Source organism: Bombus bifarius, unplaced genomic scaffold (assembly GCF_011952205.1).
Source record: "Bombus bifarius isolate JDL3187 unplaced genomic scaffold, Bbif_JDL3187 scf7180000010271, whole genome shotgun sequence".
Lineage (NCBI taxonomy): Eukaryota > Metazoa > Arthropoda > Insecta > Hymenoptera > Apidae > Bombus > Bombus bifarius.
This window is the reverse complement of record NW_022885586.1, coordinates 6,113,703-6,128,376: the sequence shown is the minus strand read 5'-3', so window position 1 is coordinate 6,128,376 and position 14,674 is coordinate 6,113,703. Positions and strand designations below refer to the sequence as shown.

The 14,674-nt window shown below is 44.5% G+C and overlaps 1 protein-coding gene across 3 annotated transcripts in view; it reads left to right on the top strand.

Moving 5' to 3' along the window:
- The window catches only part of LOC117216295, a 58,510-nt gene that overhangs the window by 33,326 nt on the left and 10,510 nt on the right, over positions 1-14,674 (top strand). Inside the window, exon 1 of one of the 3 annotated variants that reach the window (XR_004489342.1) lies at positions 1,261-2,355. The exons of the other annotated variants lie outside the window; for them this stretch is intronic. The gene's annotated coding sequence lies outside the window, so the exon portion shown is untranslated. Of the gene's footprint in view, positions 1-1,260; positions 2,356-14,674 lie in introns of those variants that run through there. 3 annotated transcript variants of the gene reach the window in all.

Below are 14,674 nucleotides of genomic sequence, written 5' to 3'. Positions count from 1 at the left end.
TGATTGCGATTTAATGGCGTGCAGGAGTTTATTAAGGTAATTTATGGGCAACTGGTAACGAACGTGGGTGTCGTTAAAATTTTAATAAATATTTGTTAGTTTGTTTTAACGTTTGTACGAGGTGACAGAGAAATCTGCATCGATGCATTCGACGCGAATGTAGAGTCGCTGCGATGCAGTAACATAATGGCCCCAACAAGCCACGAGGGGTTGGGTCGGTGGCTCGGTTGCCCTCAAATCATCACGGGGGTGTGAGGCAAATGACGTTCGGCCACGCGGAAGTAACGCGATAATGGCAGCTATGAAAGGCCCCACCACGATATCTGATGCTTTGATGTCCTCTCCCAAAGCTGCTCGCTTCAAAATCCATTCTTTTCACTAACACTTTAAATTCTTGAACCCACACACACTGCCTCTGTCGATTGCTTTATTACGATCCGAAGCGACGCGACGTAACGATCTCAATAAAAGTATCCTCCCTCTGCATGTAATTCCATACATTTATTCGTAGTACTTACATGAATCTGCTACTAAAATCTATGGAATAGTTTGTTGCAATACAAACTGAGATTAAAAAGTGAAATAGGGGAAACGATCTGTAAATAAAATTAATTGGCGGTTTAAAGGAGATAATACACTGTTTCCTAATTAGGGCACTAGACTCTGAAATACGCTTTGAACGGCTGGCTATTGCTCATTCCTATGTTTCTGACATCGACAATGGTGCAATTTGAGTAGGGATATAATTGGTTTAATAATGTCTACTTAACACATTCACTGTTATTTACATGCATATTTTTTTTTTATCAAGAAGGTCTTTATTTCAAGATTATATTATACTATTTTTCGCAATCCATCGAAACGTACAATCTCAGAACACACAATACTTGCTTCAACAGTATCATTTAGATTCTAAGCTAGATATTTGAGCTGTTCACACACCACATTGATTAACTCCATAAATTGAAAAGTAGGAAAATATAACGTTACAAACACTATTTTTTAATTGTACGTTATACTTTACTATTCATTATGTCCTCCTTTTATAACAACTGAACCTATGAAGTAAATCATTTGTTTCTCGACAGTTGAATATTAATCGCGTACTCGTGTCATGAGATTAATAAACTGGTCAAAGGTGCCGATTAATTTGATTCCTGAAAGGATAAACTATAAATCTTCCGTAGGATGAGTACATCGCGAACACGTTAATACAGACTAGTACAACGAAACGATAGATACGTATATAGCATCGATGTTCAGAACTAGACAAAAGAATTCTGTGCCTTATAAAGCAATCAAAAACTGCAATTACATATGACAACTATAAATCAAATCTCCATATTCCAACGACCAAAATTGTAACGAAAAATTACTGAAACTTGCCAAGTTCACGAGTAACTCTTTGCCGTCGCTTTCAGCGGATGTTAAAGAAAACGAATCCGCGACATTGGCCCAGGTACCACGAAGATCGATTCCGAAAAGCAGTTTTTAGCGGCGAAAAGGAATAGCAGGAGGCAAAATTACATCTCGAACGGCCTGAGGTCGCAGTCTACCGGAACAGAGACTCGTCCGTAGTCGCAGTTTGTCGGCCAATGGGACCAGACAGAAACGCAATCGCAATGCAGGCCAATCCCTCTGCCCCGTTCGTCCACCCGCTCGCTCGCCCTCCCGTTCCCGGTAATGACAATCATTACGGGGAATGATTGCAGCGTCGGGTCCGCCAGCGCGCCAGCCGCTATTGGGGGATGGAAACCACCTTATAGAGTCTCTCCTCGGTCCTCGATGCGAGCGGTTTGTCACATGCTCCCGACGCGGCGGAGTGTTTCCTTTTCGTCGCGATTCCTTACGAATTCGTTACCACGGTGAAAAAATACCATCCTTTTCGCTGAACGATCGTGTAAGATGGACAGACGTCGAGGACGCGATCGTTCGAAGTATGGCCGACGATTTCGAGCCTCGAACACGTGGATTTCTAGAAGACTTCTATCATGGAGAAAGGTTTACCGAGATTGGATTGGAATTTTTGTGGCTTTTCGAGGTGTTAATTTGAGAAATGGAATTGGAGTAATGGACTGCGATGCTGGATCGAGAAAGTGACGAATGGAAGACGCGGACGATGCGACGGTCGCGTGATGGAAACGTCTCAGTGCGATATGAGTGCGTCATCGAATACTCAGGGTCAGGATGATGTAATTACTGGAAGATTTTTTGTATGGCTCGGCGAATGATGGAAAAGTCTTGTGATAAACATAGTAAAATGTATGCAAAAAGTCTATACATGAGAATCATCGAGATGACGGAAGAACATGGCGGTCATTCGACCACGTGACTGTTTGTGCGACCATTTTCAAGGTAACTGACAATAAGAAATATGTATTCATTTCTAATAAGACATCTGTCAAACGTTCAACATTTTTACGTCTGACCGTATAATATTTTCCAATTGATTCGCCTCTACCATGTAATTTAATCGTGACAAATAAGTAAGGCAATTATATCGTATCTCCGTTTAGCAGCATCAGTCACTGGAGATTCGCCAAGTTTGCTGAAACTTCTCTGTACAACGGAGCCACGAGGTTAATCGCTAATTGTCGTTTGAAAACCGATCGATTTCTGATGCTCGGTGAATTCCTTCGTCCGGATGCAGGTGGAAAGAAATCTCGAGCAGGCATAACGGTAAAGTGATAACGCGTCATTGATAGAATGCAACGCGTTGATTCGACGGATGCGCGTAATATTCGTCGAGATAGGAGAGAACGGACGGGTATCAATTTCAAAGTCGATAAAATATCAATGCTTGTTAACAACGATGAAATATGGTTCATGTCCTATATCGTTATGTATCGAACGTGGAGCATAATGACCGGTGATAATCGTTCGTAATAAGAGATCGAATCGAAGTCCTCGTGGTTCTAGGAAATTATGGAATCGATCACTTCGCGAGTTATCCGGATCATTCTTGCGAAACCCTGATTTCTTTGGGGGCAAAAACCGCGGTCGCGAGACCGGTTAGAGCTTTAACTGGTATCGAAAGAACAGATTGCAGGAAACGCTTGGTAAAAACGCGGCTGCGCTTCGCAAACTGAGGGATACATCGCGGGGGAAAAAGTTGAAATTGCCGTCCGTTTCAAGAGAGGAGCTTCTCAATGAACGCCGGCACACATCTCTCGCGATTGTTTCACCCTTCTTCGACGAATCCTCGATAATTGTACTCGGACATAAATAAAGATTCTCGCGAATGAATGGAGGGTTGGCGAGAAGAAAGTGCAACGCGGGTACAATGTACTTAATTGCACGTACAGTATTTGGCTATTGAGTTGGGAAAAATGTTACTCTCCTAAAGACGACGCTATAAATGGGAAGTTGCACTTGCTTGTTCGTAGAATCGGTACATTCGGCAATTAATTTATTACTACACTATGTCATAGAGATTTTTTGTAAGCAAGTGGTTACAAAATTGTCCTTTCATGGTCAGACAATTTATTCAACTTGAATTTTATTGAAAATATCTGTATTTATTATCGATTATTATAATATCCGACCTGAAGACGAGGATACAAAATGTCTAGCAATATAACGAAGACATAAAATAACTGATACAGCAGTGTATACGAAATATATTAAAAAGACTAATAGCTATAACGAATACAAACGAAGAAAATAGATAAATTTTACGATCTCGGTTTAGCCGGCCTCCCAATTTTACTAAAGGTATGAAAAACATTGATTGTTTTTGGTATTCGACGAGACTGTAATCATCACGATAATCGAATAGGACAAACTTTTAATTCTAAACAGATTACAAGAGTTTGCATAATAAAGCAGACGCCACTAACTTCGCGGTGACTGGATTGCCAATCGACCGCGCAAGATTTCCGAACGTAAAATCATCGTACCGACTGCAGCCTGTCATAATACTAATCATCCCCTGGACGCAAAAAACAGATCGATTTTTCTCAGGCAAGCCCAGATACGCGTCCCTCCGCCCAATCCAGTTTTCCTCGCAGCCTGCTTAATCCAGTTTCACCGGGGCTGACTCTCGTCAAAGTATCGGTTACAAAGTATCGAATCGATGCTGGAGGTATATTTAAAGACGCAGGAAGAAATTCGACTGGATGGTGACCGGATTCACCCATACTCTGATACGTTCTCCATCTGGAAAGAGGCACGGTATTCAACGTTTGGTCGCGTGTGTGCGTATTTCTGGGCGCGTTCGCTCGTGTGCGCGTCCTTTCTCGCCGCGGAAAATATAATGATGGCGAGCGAACGGAGCTGCGAGCGTTCGTTCGGTCGAGACTCGCGTTGGAAACCGGCGATAAGGAGGGAGTGTCTACTGCCGCCATAATGATAGCCCTGAGCGGCTCTCTGACTCCGGTACACGCTGCACCGAGCTGTTCTGTGCACGTTGCATCGACTATACCGTGCGTTTGTACGCGCTATGTGCACATGCACCGAGCCGCTGCACGGCATGCAGGCACGCATGCACGCGTGCACGCACTTTACGTGTCGCCAGCCAGACAGCCAGCCAGCTAGCGAGGAGAGTCTCGAGAAGGAGGGAAACAATGAGCGTGTTCCTTGCCGTGCTATACCTCGTTTCTCCAGGAACCTTACCCTTTTCCTCTATCTTCATGCACTCACCGTAGTATGCTTGAACCTTTGTGTCTGGCTACCCACGCGGTGCATGCGCGACTCGCATGCGTTCCGGTTTCTGGGGGTGAGGATCTGTTTATTTATGAGTTGTACGAATTGTTCGCCAATTGCTGTCATTTAAAATTTAAACTCGCCTGATGAACAAGTTAAAACGGTTATTAGAAATCGAAGTATAGGGTGGAGAAGTTAATCGTAAGGGAAGAGACTTTCTCATACATTGATTAACATTGCTGGTGATATTGTTGTAGGTTTCGAAATAGAATGTGTATATATATAGATATGTCGGAGATGGAAGGACAGCGGGATTTCCCGTCCGGAATGTTGGGAAAAACCCCAATACCCTAGTCCAGACTTTTACTATAGCTGCACTTAAGTAATAAAAATAAGAAATAGTCTTAATGTTCCATTCTGACTTTATGACGATGGGTTCGGGCTCGAAGTGACATAGCGGGTCACTAGACATAGCCACGGTCACGGGAGGGACGTGTACCTGACAGAGGTATGAAATGATTATATGGCTCTCCTTAAAAACAAAGATTGACCCGAGAAGTGGGGACAGGAGTATATAAGGGCAGTTTCGTTTGAATTACGGGAGAGTTAGTTTGTTAGTTAGTCGTTGGACGAATTGCTGATTGAGTTATCGAGAAGTTACCCGAATCGAGTAGTACGTTGATACTTGTCCTCCCGTGGACCGTGGATTCGTTATCGAACCTGAATTCCTTGTCACCATCATCTCGACCATCCTATTGCCATTACTCATAGCCTCTTGTAGTGTCCACATTCGTACTGATAAATATTAGCTACATTCGCGACGGTAAAGTAAGTAAAGGTTCATCGAACGCCCCAAAATACCAACCTGACTCCGATAGATATATATATATATATGTATATCTTAGGTATAGAGCATAGTGGCTGGTTTATATCGCGATACTTAAAACACGAGTAAACGATCCACCGGCTCGCAGGGGTTAATCTTTCCATGGAATCTTGTTCGGAAATATGTTCGAGTCGATAAATTAAACTAAAGGGAGGGGAGGGGGGAGTTAGGGCGTTGCGTAATAACCATTGGAAATTTCGAAAAAATCGTGCGCCGCGTGGCCTGTCGTTCGCAATTCTCCGATCGCAGAAAAAGAGGAGGATTTCTGATCGAACGGCCGCGCGCACACACCACACCCCGGGTTTCTGGTACCGCGGCATTGCCACGAGGGTTATACCGGGTTCACCAGCGGCGTATATGGGGTTCCGCCATTGGTCGGGTCGGTTCAGATTCATTAGCACGCGAACGGCGATTGGCCGGCCGCGAGGCTATCGTCTTTTTGCTTTCTGCCCGCGTAATGACGTGCTGCGCGTCTCGGCTTATATGCAACCGAGCGATCGTGCATGGCAGATAGGTTTTGCCGGTGTCTGCATGTGCATCGTCGAACCACAGGCGCACTGTTATACGCGTGTAGCCACGTATACGGTCGCACCAACCTTCGTATACGTTCACACGTACAGGAAGCGGCCGACCGAAGCTGGAAGATACCTCGAGGGGGGTGTGGAGTTACCTGCATCGCAAATGGGTCTCCGCCACGCAGCTCAGCCTCGAGTCTCGAAAAGGATACACATGTATATATACGCCCTTTCTCCTCGCACCCTCGACGAATCGTCGATCGTCGAACGGGGGAAGCCGAATCACCTGATCGAGATCCCCAGATTTAGCGAAAAAATAATTACCAGAGAATCGGTGAAAGATAGGTAGACGGTGTTGAAATTCGATTCCGAGGGGATGTGCACGCGGGCCGCCTCACCTCCATTTTGAATTCTTGTTAACCGTGGCCCAGGGGTGGTTGATGGTAGTGGTCGCGCCAGAGAACCCGTTGGTCGAGCACATTACAATAATATCGATATTAGAATGCAGATCGTTTCATGCGCGTGACTTCCACGCGGCGTCATACGGATTGCCAAGGACGTGTCTTTTTCTTCTTTATTTTGTCTCATTTTTTTGTCTCGTTCGATACTTGTCTTTTTTACCGTGATTTGCTTCTCGTAAGTATTAATTAATTCACGATGTACGTAACTGCCTGCCAGCGGAAATTAAATAAGTTTCTCGTATTCAATTTGCGGGACGAGATCGGATACGTGCGTATGCAAATCGTTCAATTACGGCAAGGTAGACACGTATGCAAAGTGTTGAACGATGTTTTTACTCCCGTGTCGTCATCGTGACACGTGATCCATACGTTTCATACTCTGCTCTCCGCTTTCGCCAGCGCAGTCGCGATTGTTCTGCTTTGCCCATTCCCTCGTTGTTTAATTACCGATCCAGACCGTTGTTTCCTCTTAACGTCATAATCGACTCGAGGGCCGTGACTCTTAAATCGGTCCTCGACGACCAATGCACAAGTGTCGCGACAGTACACCCCTATGCGTCGTTGAAAGGGCGGCTGGTTACGTGTGGAGTGAGTTTGAGTGCTCTAGGAATGTGTCGAAAGCACTTCGCGTAACATAGAGACCTTGCGACTAATGCCTTGGAAAGAATGGAAGAACTTGGAAAGAATCTTCGTCATCGAATTTGCTTTTTTGTTTGTTTATTTAATAATATCCAAAAATTTTCTTCGTCGAATCGTAGTTACCGAATTAAGTATATTTCTTTCTGCTGAAAAATGATTTTCTTTTTTTTTTTTTTGGTAAGTTTCTTAGAACATTACTTGGAACATTGTTCTAAATAAACGCTCGAATGACAGCGGATACGGTTCGTCAAGATTACGTAAACGCGGCTAATTGCACCGTGGATTGCATACAATATTGTTTCTAATCATCACTTGGTCGTTCTTTGTTTCGAAAATTCGTTCCCAGACGTCCTTGTCACGAATTATTATCCGGTCTTCGACATGTTCATTATACGCTATGGAACTATATCTTCCATGCGACGTGGTGTTTCCTTGTCGCTTCGCTATTTACATCTTCAACGATGTAATTCCCACATGAATCCACGTTTGACATAATGACAACGTGGCTTAAATACGTGTCATTATAATACGTGTCATTACGTCGAATTTTCTCTCTGTTTAGTAAATACGTTTAATTAAAGCGTAACCATCAATGGGTGGTATATCCTCTATTCTTATTTAAGCAAACTCATAAATAGTCCAGAGGTTGACCAGAGTTTTTCCCTGAAAGGAAGTGAAATCAGACGAAGGCGAAGTTTTCGCGAGAAGCCGAGGACCCGTTCTTTCTTGTCACAGCACAAAATGGCCATTGAAACGTGACTTCGCGTTAGCAGATATGGATCGCGCCTTCCCCGGAGGTCGGAGGGATCGCTGTAGCGCACGGGGGAAATGGTGAACTGCCGGAGGACGGGGTTGGTGTCGCCATGGCAACAACGATCCCTCAGTAGCCGAGCCCACCTACACCCTTCATTCAACTCTACCACCCCTGTAATCCGCTCGAACTCGAAGACAGCCACTACGCAATTTTCATGAGAGGATACCGAGTTCGCGACGCTGACTTTCGGGGATCGTAAGGCAAATAGAGAATCTGTTTAAAGGAAGCGACAATCGTCACGATTCATCGCCTATCTTACGAAATAACACGCGATATTTTGAAAAATATCAACTTCAGCATTGAACTTCGAATATCAGACCTTTTGATCGGCCATCATTGACAATCGATCGACGTCCTAATGTTCCGATTGGGAGAAGAAACTCGCGAGAAAAGACAAGTAGTCAGCTCGTTCTTTAACGACGTCTAATTAATGGAGGAAGTTAAAAAGGGCGCGGTTCACGGCGACCGTTATTCCAATCCTTTGTCGGGAATCTAACGAAGCGACAAAACGTCGCTTTAATCGGCAAGTTGGTCAAGTCTGACCCAGATAAATATTCATGAGCTTTCACGAGCGACTCCTTGCTTCCCTATCAAGAGCACCGTCTAGCGCTGCCACGTCTCACTGTGAGCTCTCGGCCGGCATTCACCACCGTGTTATTTCATCCCCTTTGTGTTCATTAATTATTTTTCGTCAACTTATAATGCATCAGCGACGAACAGCATACATATATGCATACGTGGTCGCGAATATGGGACGAGTAGGCGAAAAGTCTGGACGGGATCGGCCTCCGGGAACAGCGTGGCGATACTATATTGTAATATCGTCGGCTCGATTAACATAATATCTTTGCTCCTTTCGTATTCAAAATGGGCCACCACCAGGGCCGTATAATGGTACTCTCGATCCGTGTTTATACTAATGCTAGGTTCCCTGGGACGAGCTCTAAGATCATAATGAGGCTTCGATCGAATTAGGAAGGCGGATGACTCCTCTGCTGGTCTCCCGTTTCTTCGCTTATCCGTATCCTCTTACGTTTTCGTCTTTCCCTTTCGTTTTTTACTATTTTCTCGTTTCGGGAATCCCGATATACTTTTCACAGGCAGCATCATTACGCGAGGGCAACCACGATCTATGGCAACGCACACGGTGGACACGTTCTTTTGCTCTTCTTCTCGCTATGGATATTAAACGGCGTTTCAGGGAAGCGTCTCGAACCCTCTGATATTAGACGAGACATCGTTACGTTCGGTTTTCTAATTGGTTGAAAAAAACAACCGACTAGAAAGCGGATCGTTCGACGGTCTTCGATCCGATTACACCTTTTCAGGGCATTAATAGGCGTGGCGAGCGAAGCGTGTATCGAGGAGAAGGAAAAGAATCTTTCTTCGAGTATGTGAAACACGATGCCGGTGTGTTTAAATTTTTCATTTCCAGTAGATCGGCATAGAAGAGAAACGCGGACGTTCTTATACACAGGCTACGTGTCTCTTCGTTTTATGCTTCGTATCAAGTTTCTTGTTAAATATCGATTCTTCGACAATACGAATGGAGAGGAGCTGGAGGGGTAGCGAACGCGAGAAAGTAATTTCTCGTTCAAGGAAAATCAACAGTTTTTCCGCGAAACGAGCTTAAAATCTCCCCCTCGTTGGTCGGAGAAGTGCCATTAGCAGCGGCGGCGAGTACTTTAGAAGCTTCCAGCTTCCCCGCTTCGTTGCATCGCCGAGCTTTCGAGTACAGCAACATGATGTTCGTCGTTGGTCGTTGTTCTCTTAGCGCTTTCGTGATATTGCATCCATTCGGGCGAGTTCCTACGGAAAAGGGTGGAACATCGATACCTCGATTTCTCCTATTTTCGAATTGAAAATCTCACTAATTCCTCGTTTCACCCTTGAAAAAAATCTAACAATTTTTATTTCCTTGTTTTTATCGCGGATATGTCGTGCTAAAAAAAGAAAAAAAAGAAAATTGTATTGAAAATTCACCTCGATGATTTTCACGGGAAGATAGTAATCCATTCCCCTGAAACGGAGGGGTGGTAAAAACCAGGAGAAGCAATAATGCGCGTGCAACGTGTGAAATCGCGCGCCGGGAAACCGAGCGCTTAAATCGTACGGGTCCGCACGAAGCGACCGGCCCGATCCAAGGCGAATTCAGGATTAATGCGTTTTTAATAGTGACATAACTGCACCGCTCGTCCGCCTTTTTCCCCCCTCACCTCCTCCTCTTCTACCCTCTTTCTCTCTTTTTGTTTCCCGTTCTCTTTCTCTCTTCCTCTCGGTTCGTATCGCGGTTTTTACGCGGCGAGTGTCGGTCGTGTACGTCGTTTCTATCGCGAAATACACTTCGCGGAAAGCCGAAACGCGCGCTTTCGGACATTTTTAACGATCCTCCACGCGGTAAGGAGAGCAACAGACAGTGAGAGATGAAAGGAAGGAGGGTGAAGGAAACAGAACGACGAGCAGAAAATCGCGTGAATACATTACAACGAGCGCGCTCCACTTTCTTGCCGGCGGAATTGCGTTTTGCAAGAAAGTCGGCACGCCCTCCCCTCGTTTCACACAGAAACGTCCGGAATCGGCGGATTGCGCGGTCAATTTCAAGCGTGTCGAGAGAAAGCTCCATCGTACCGATCATCTGTCGCGGCGTTTTGCAAATTTTGCTCTTATACGATGCCAGTATATCGTTCTTGTATAATGTTTTCTTCGATATGAAGCTTTAGGGATGTGATAGGGACGGACAAGAGAAATCAAATTTACAGAGGGAGAGCTGTGACTCTTCCCTTTTTATCAGAAAAAGTTAATCTTAAAATAGTTGATAACAGAGTATATATCTAAATATACCATACGCTGATAGAAGTTAGAATTAAAACGATGTGAGCCAAGTTTCCATCTCAATAATTTTACCATCTCGTTAATCTTACTGAAATGGTCTGCACGTAGAAACGCAAGAAATTTGAAATCTACCACCTCGATAGATTACGTTCTACTGTTCCAATTGTAATTTTTTGTTTGTAACTGATAAAATTGTAAGTGTAAAAATTGTAACTTTGGTAGTTCTACTGTTAAAGATTGTGTGGTTAAAGATCCCAATATTTTATACGACACATAGATATCGAGTGTTACAGTTTCGTCCCAATCGCAACCTCCGAGCCTTTCTAAAATCCCTTCAAAAAGACATTCGAATGACTATAAAAATTACGCTAAAGATAGGTTACTTTCAACTATACCAATCTAGCTGGAAAATAAATCTAGAAAGGCGAGCACACAAAGCTGATAGCACCTATGGCTTTCTTCAACTGGCCAATTGTTGAAATAATTTTAAACCTTCTCTGAAATTGTTACACTTTCGCCACTCCTTTTCCTTTCTACGAGATTATGTTCCCGATTCGATATGAGCGTAAATTGCTTGCCGCGCCATCGGTATCTTCCGCGACGATTTTACGGGCGGTCATCAAACTTAACGCGCCCGCGTACACATTAAAAGTTGCTACGCCCAGCCCGGGTCATGAGATAATGAACCGGCCGTATGATTATTAGAATCAAGCGTGTCTGTCGCGCCTACGACTTGTTCATTTTTTTACTGCAAACGGGCAGATTCTTTTGAGGTTACGCCGATACGAGGCAGGTGGGGAACGGGCGCGATACCGATCCGTATCATAGTTTTATTCCTTCCACGGCCAAGGAAAAAATGTAATTGGTCTGACCGAAATCTATCGCATGGATAAGGGGGCCACGGGGGGAGAAAAGGAGCACCGAGGGATGCAAGGGGGATGAAGGAAGAAGAAAAAAAGCACGTGTGCGAACGGGCGACCGCTCGTAATAACAATGATTAGGACGACGAACGGAGCATGAAAAAAAGTAGAAGAGCAGCAGGTCCTGCCTTGGATCCATCTTAAGATGGCGGCCGGGGGAGCAAACCACGTGCAACCATCCTCGGTCCCATCTAAGATATACGAATTCCTTCGAAAAGTATGAGAAAATATTCTATCTGAAACTTTCTTTATTTCTTCCATAATTTAGAGTAACTAACGTATCGCGCAGAAATTTGTTTATTTGCAACATCGTGTCAGGGTGGTCGAACGTATACCATTCACCACTCGTGGGCCAACGAGCAATCCGCTCCGATCCTTTCTTATCTGCGTATCTTCGCGTCGGTTAAATCGAGGGTTAACTCCTCGTCGTCGTTGACGTCGCTGTCCTCTACGTTCATGTGCGATGCCGCCCGTGGAAAGAGTTGCTGGAGGAGAAAAAGATTGTGGCGGGGGAGGAAGAGGGTCCAGCATTGTTCGCGGACATTGTAAGCATGTCCGGAACAAAGAGCGGTAATCGACCCGTGTAATATTTATAACGTAATGGGAGGGCCTCACCGGCCCATAATAATATCAATTACGGGGCAACAGGAGAAAGTAAGAGAGAGAGTCTGAACTGTGGCGAGAAAGAGACGAGAGAGGGACGGAGGGTGAAGCAGAGGGCTTAGATCGAGGGAGCATATTCGCGACGCGGATTCGCGAATCTGTCGGCCAGAAAATTGACCAACGAAACCTTTCCAGCCGACCAGCTGTCTTGGGATAGGAAGAGAGCGTCGTGACGTTCTCGTTAAGTCTCGTAATCAAGCTCGAGGGTAACGAGATTTGTGTATCAGAGGGATGATTCGTAGATCTTTAGAAATCTTAGAACGTATAACATTCCAGGTTTTGGACTCGTTCGACTAACAGGCAGCGATTCATGAACTTAGTATTGCGTACATACTTCCTATCATTAACTTTCTCTAAGTTCACTGTATTTTAATTACGAGTTAGGAAATTTAAGTTTCATCTATTTCTGTAGTATCACTTAGCGTAGGTATACAGAAGAACTAGTATCCACGCCTAACAAGTTCTTCCTTAAAATTCTTTCTGCTCCAAACCTATTAAAACAATGACATTATTTATATTTAAATATACTTAGCATCGAATAATTCTATAGCCCCTTCGAATGCAATATGAGATCAAATTTTATTTTTGCTTTCTACGGTAGGAATCCTTATAGAATCACTTTGCGCCTCGGTTGAAGCCTAGGAGAAGACAAAGAGGAGACGAGAATAATCGAGTTGAATTGACGGGGTGCGTAAGTGAATCGACACGTCGCGAGGCAATCGCAATTGGCTTAGAGGTACCGAAACGGTGTCGGGGCAAGGTCGAGAACGTATCGAGGAGGGCCTGGGACCCTTCGTTTTTTAATTTCGCTCTCTTCTCGCAAGGTTTTGTTTAATGGCGAAGGCGGTAACCGCGCACAGACCAGTCGACCAATGAGAGCTCGACTGGAAATCATACGCGGGATCGCCGGCCGCACGGCGGCCTCCGAGAGTGGAGGTGAAGTTAGGTTAGGTGAGGTTATGTTCGCTCCCCGCGTCTCCTTAACATTCGACGGGCCTGTCCCGGCACGGCATCGCTCTCGTAAGAGGTGGGGCTCCGTCTCTTCGATCGGCGTTAGGCATTTCTTCTTCTTCTTCTACCTCCTCTTTTTTTTTCTATCTACACTTTTTCTCCAACCTTCTCCTCCTCCTCCTTCTTCTTTTCTTCTTCATCGCCGTCGTCGTCTTCTTCTTCTTCTTCTTCTTCTTCCTATTCTTCTTCTTTTCCTTCTCCTCCTTCTCCTTCTTCTTCTTCTTCTTCTACTTTCGTCGCTCCATCATCGACTCCTTCGCCCCTCCAATGCTGCTCGCTGTCGACGAAAGCCTGTCCACTATATACTTAGCATTGCCTTCGTTTTAGGACCACGTGAAACGCCAAGATAAACCGCTATCGCGAGTGTAAGTGGAGGTGGCAGAGCTAGTTATCGAAACTTGGTTATCTTTAAAACCGCCTCGTATGTTCATTGGAAGGTTTTGAAATATTCATTCTATTTTGTACTTTTGAAAAACCATCCTACATTTATTTATAGGTTGGTTCCAACATTTATAGTTTGCAGTATGAAGACGTTATTAGTTGATCGTTTCTGAAGATCTTCGAGGGTTCGTGATTACGTAGGAAAAATGATCGAATGTGGCTGAAAGTTCATTCTAAATTGCAACTACGCGATAACCTCGATGTAGCCACATAGTTTGATAATTCCCGAGTTTCGATTGACTTGCGAGCTCGGAGGAACCGTTTCGGGTAGAAAATGTTTCTATCGATGCCTCGTTACAGGCAGCAACATCGTTGGCTTGGCTTTTCACTTCGCAGCAGCCTCTGTTGCTCCTGTCCTAATAATCGGGTTATCGGCCATCGATATGTCGAGAACTCTAATTACATTCTTCTGTGTTACTGCTTAACCGTGCTGCGCGCAATCTCCTTCTCCTCTGTCAATACCGAACAAAGCGTTTCGCAATTCCTTTCGAGTACAAGAAATTACGGGGTACGTTGAAACACGTGGGAAGTAGAAGAGCTCGTCGAAGACGAAAAAATTTGCGGGATTGTCGATACCACGGATCTAACCATTACAGATAATTATCAATAGCCAGGCTAATGATTTCACAGAAAATTTGGTCAGACAAAAAAGAAGGGAACAAAAAAAGGACCTGATCTATCTCATAGTAGCTTTACATGACGTTACGCAATTCTGCTTGTAATTCAAAGGATAATTATCAACATTCGTGAATCTTTGTTGAATTCTAGATGTGACAAAGAGGATAAAACGGAGGATTGATAAACACAAGCGACAGATTCCTCCGGCGATTGCGTGATTCTGTCGTTTA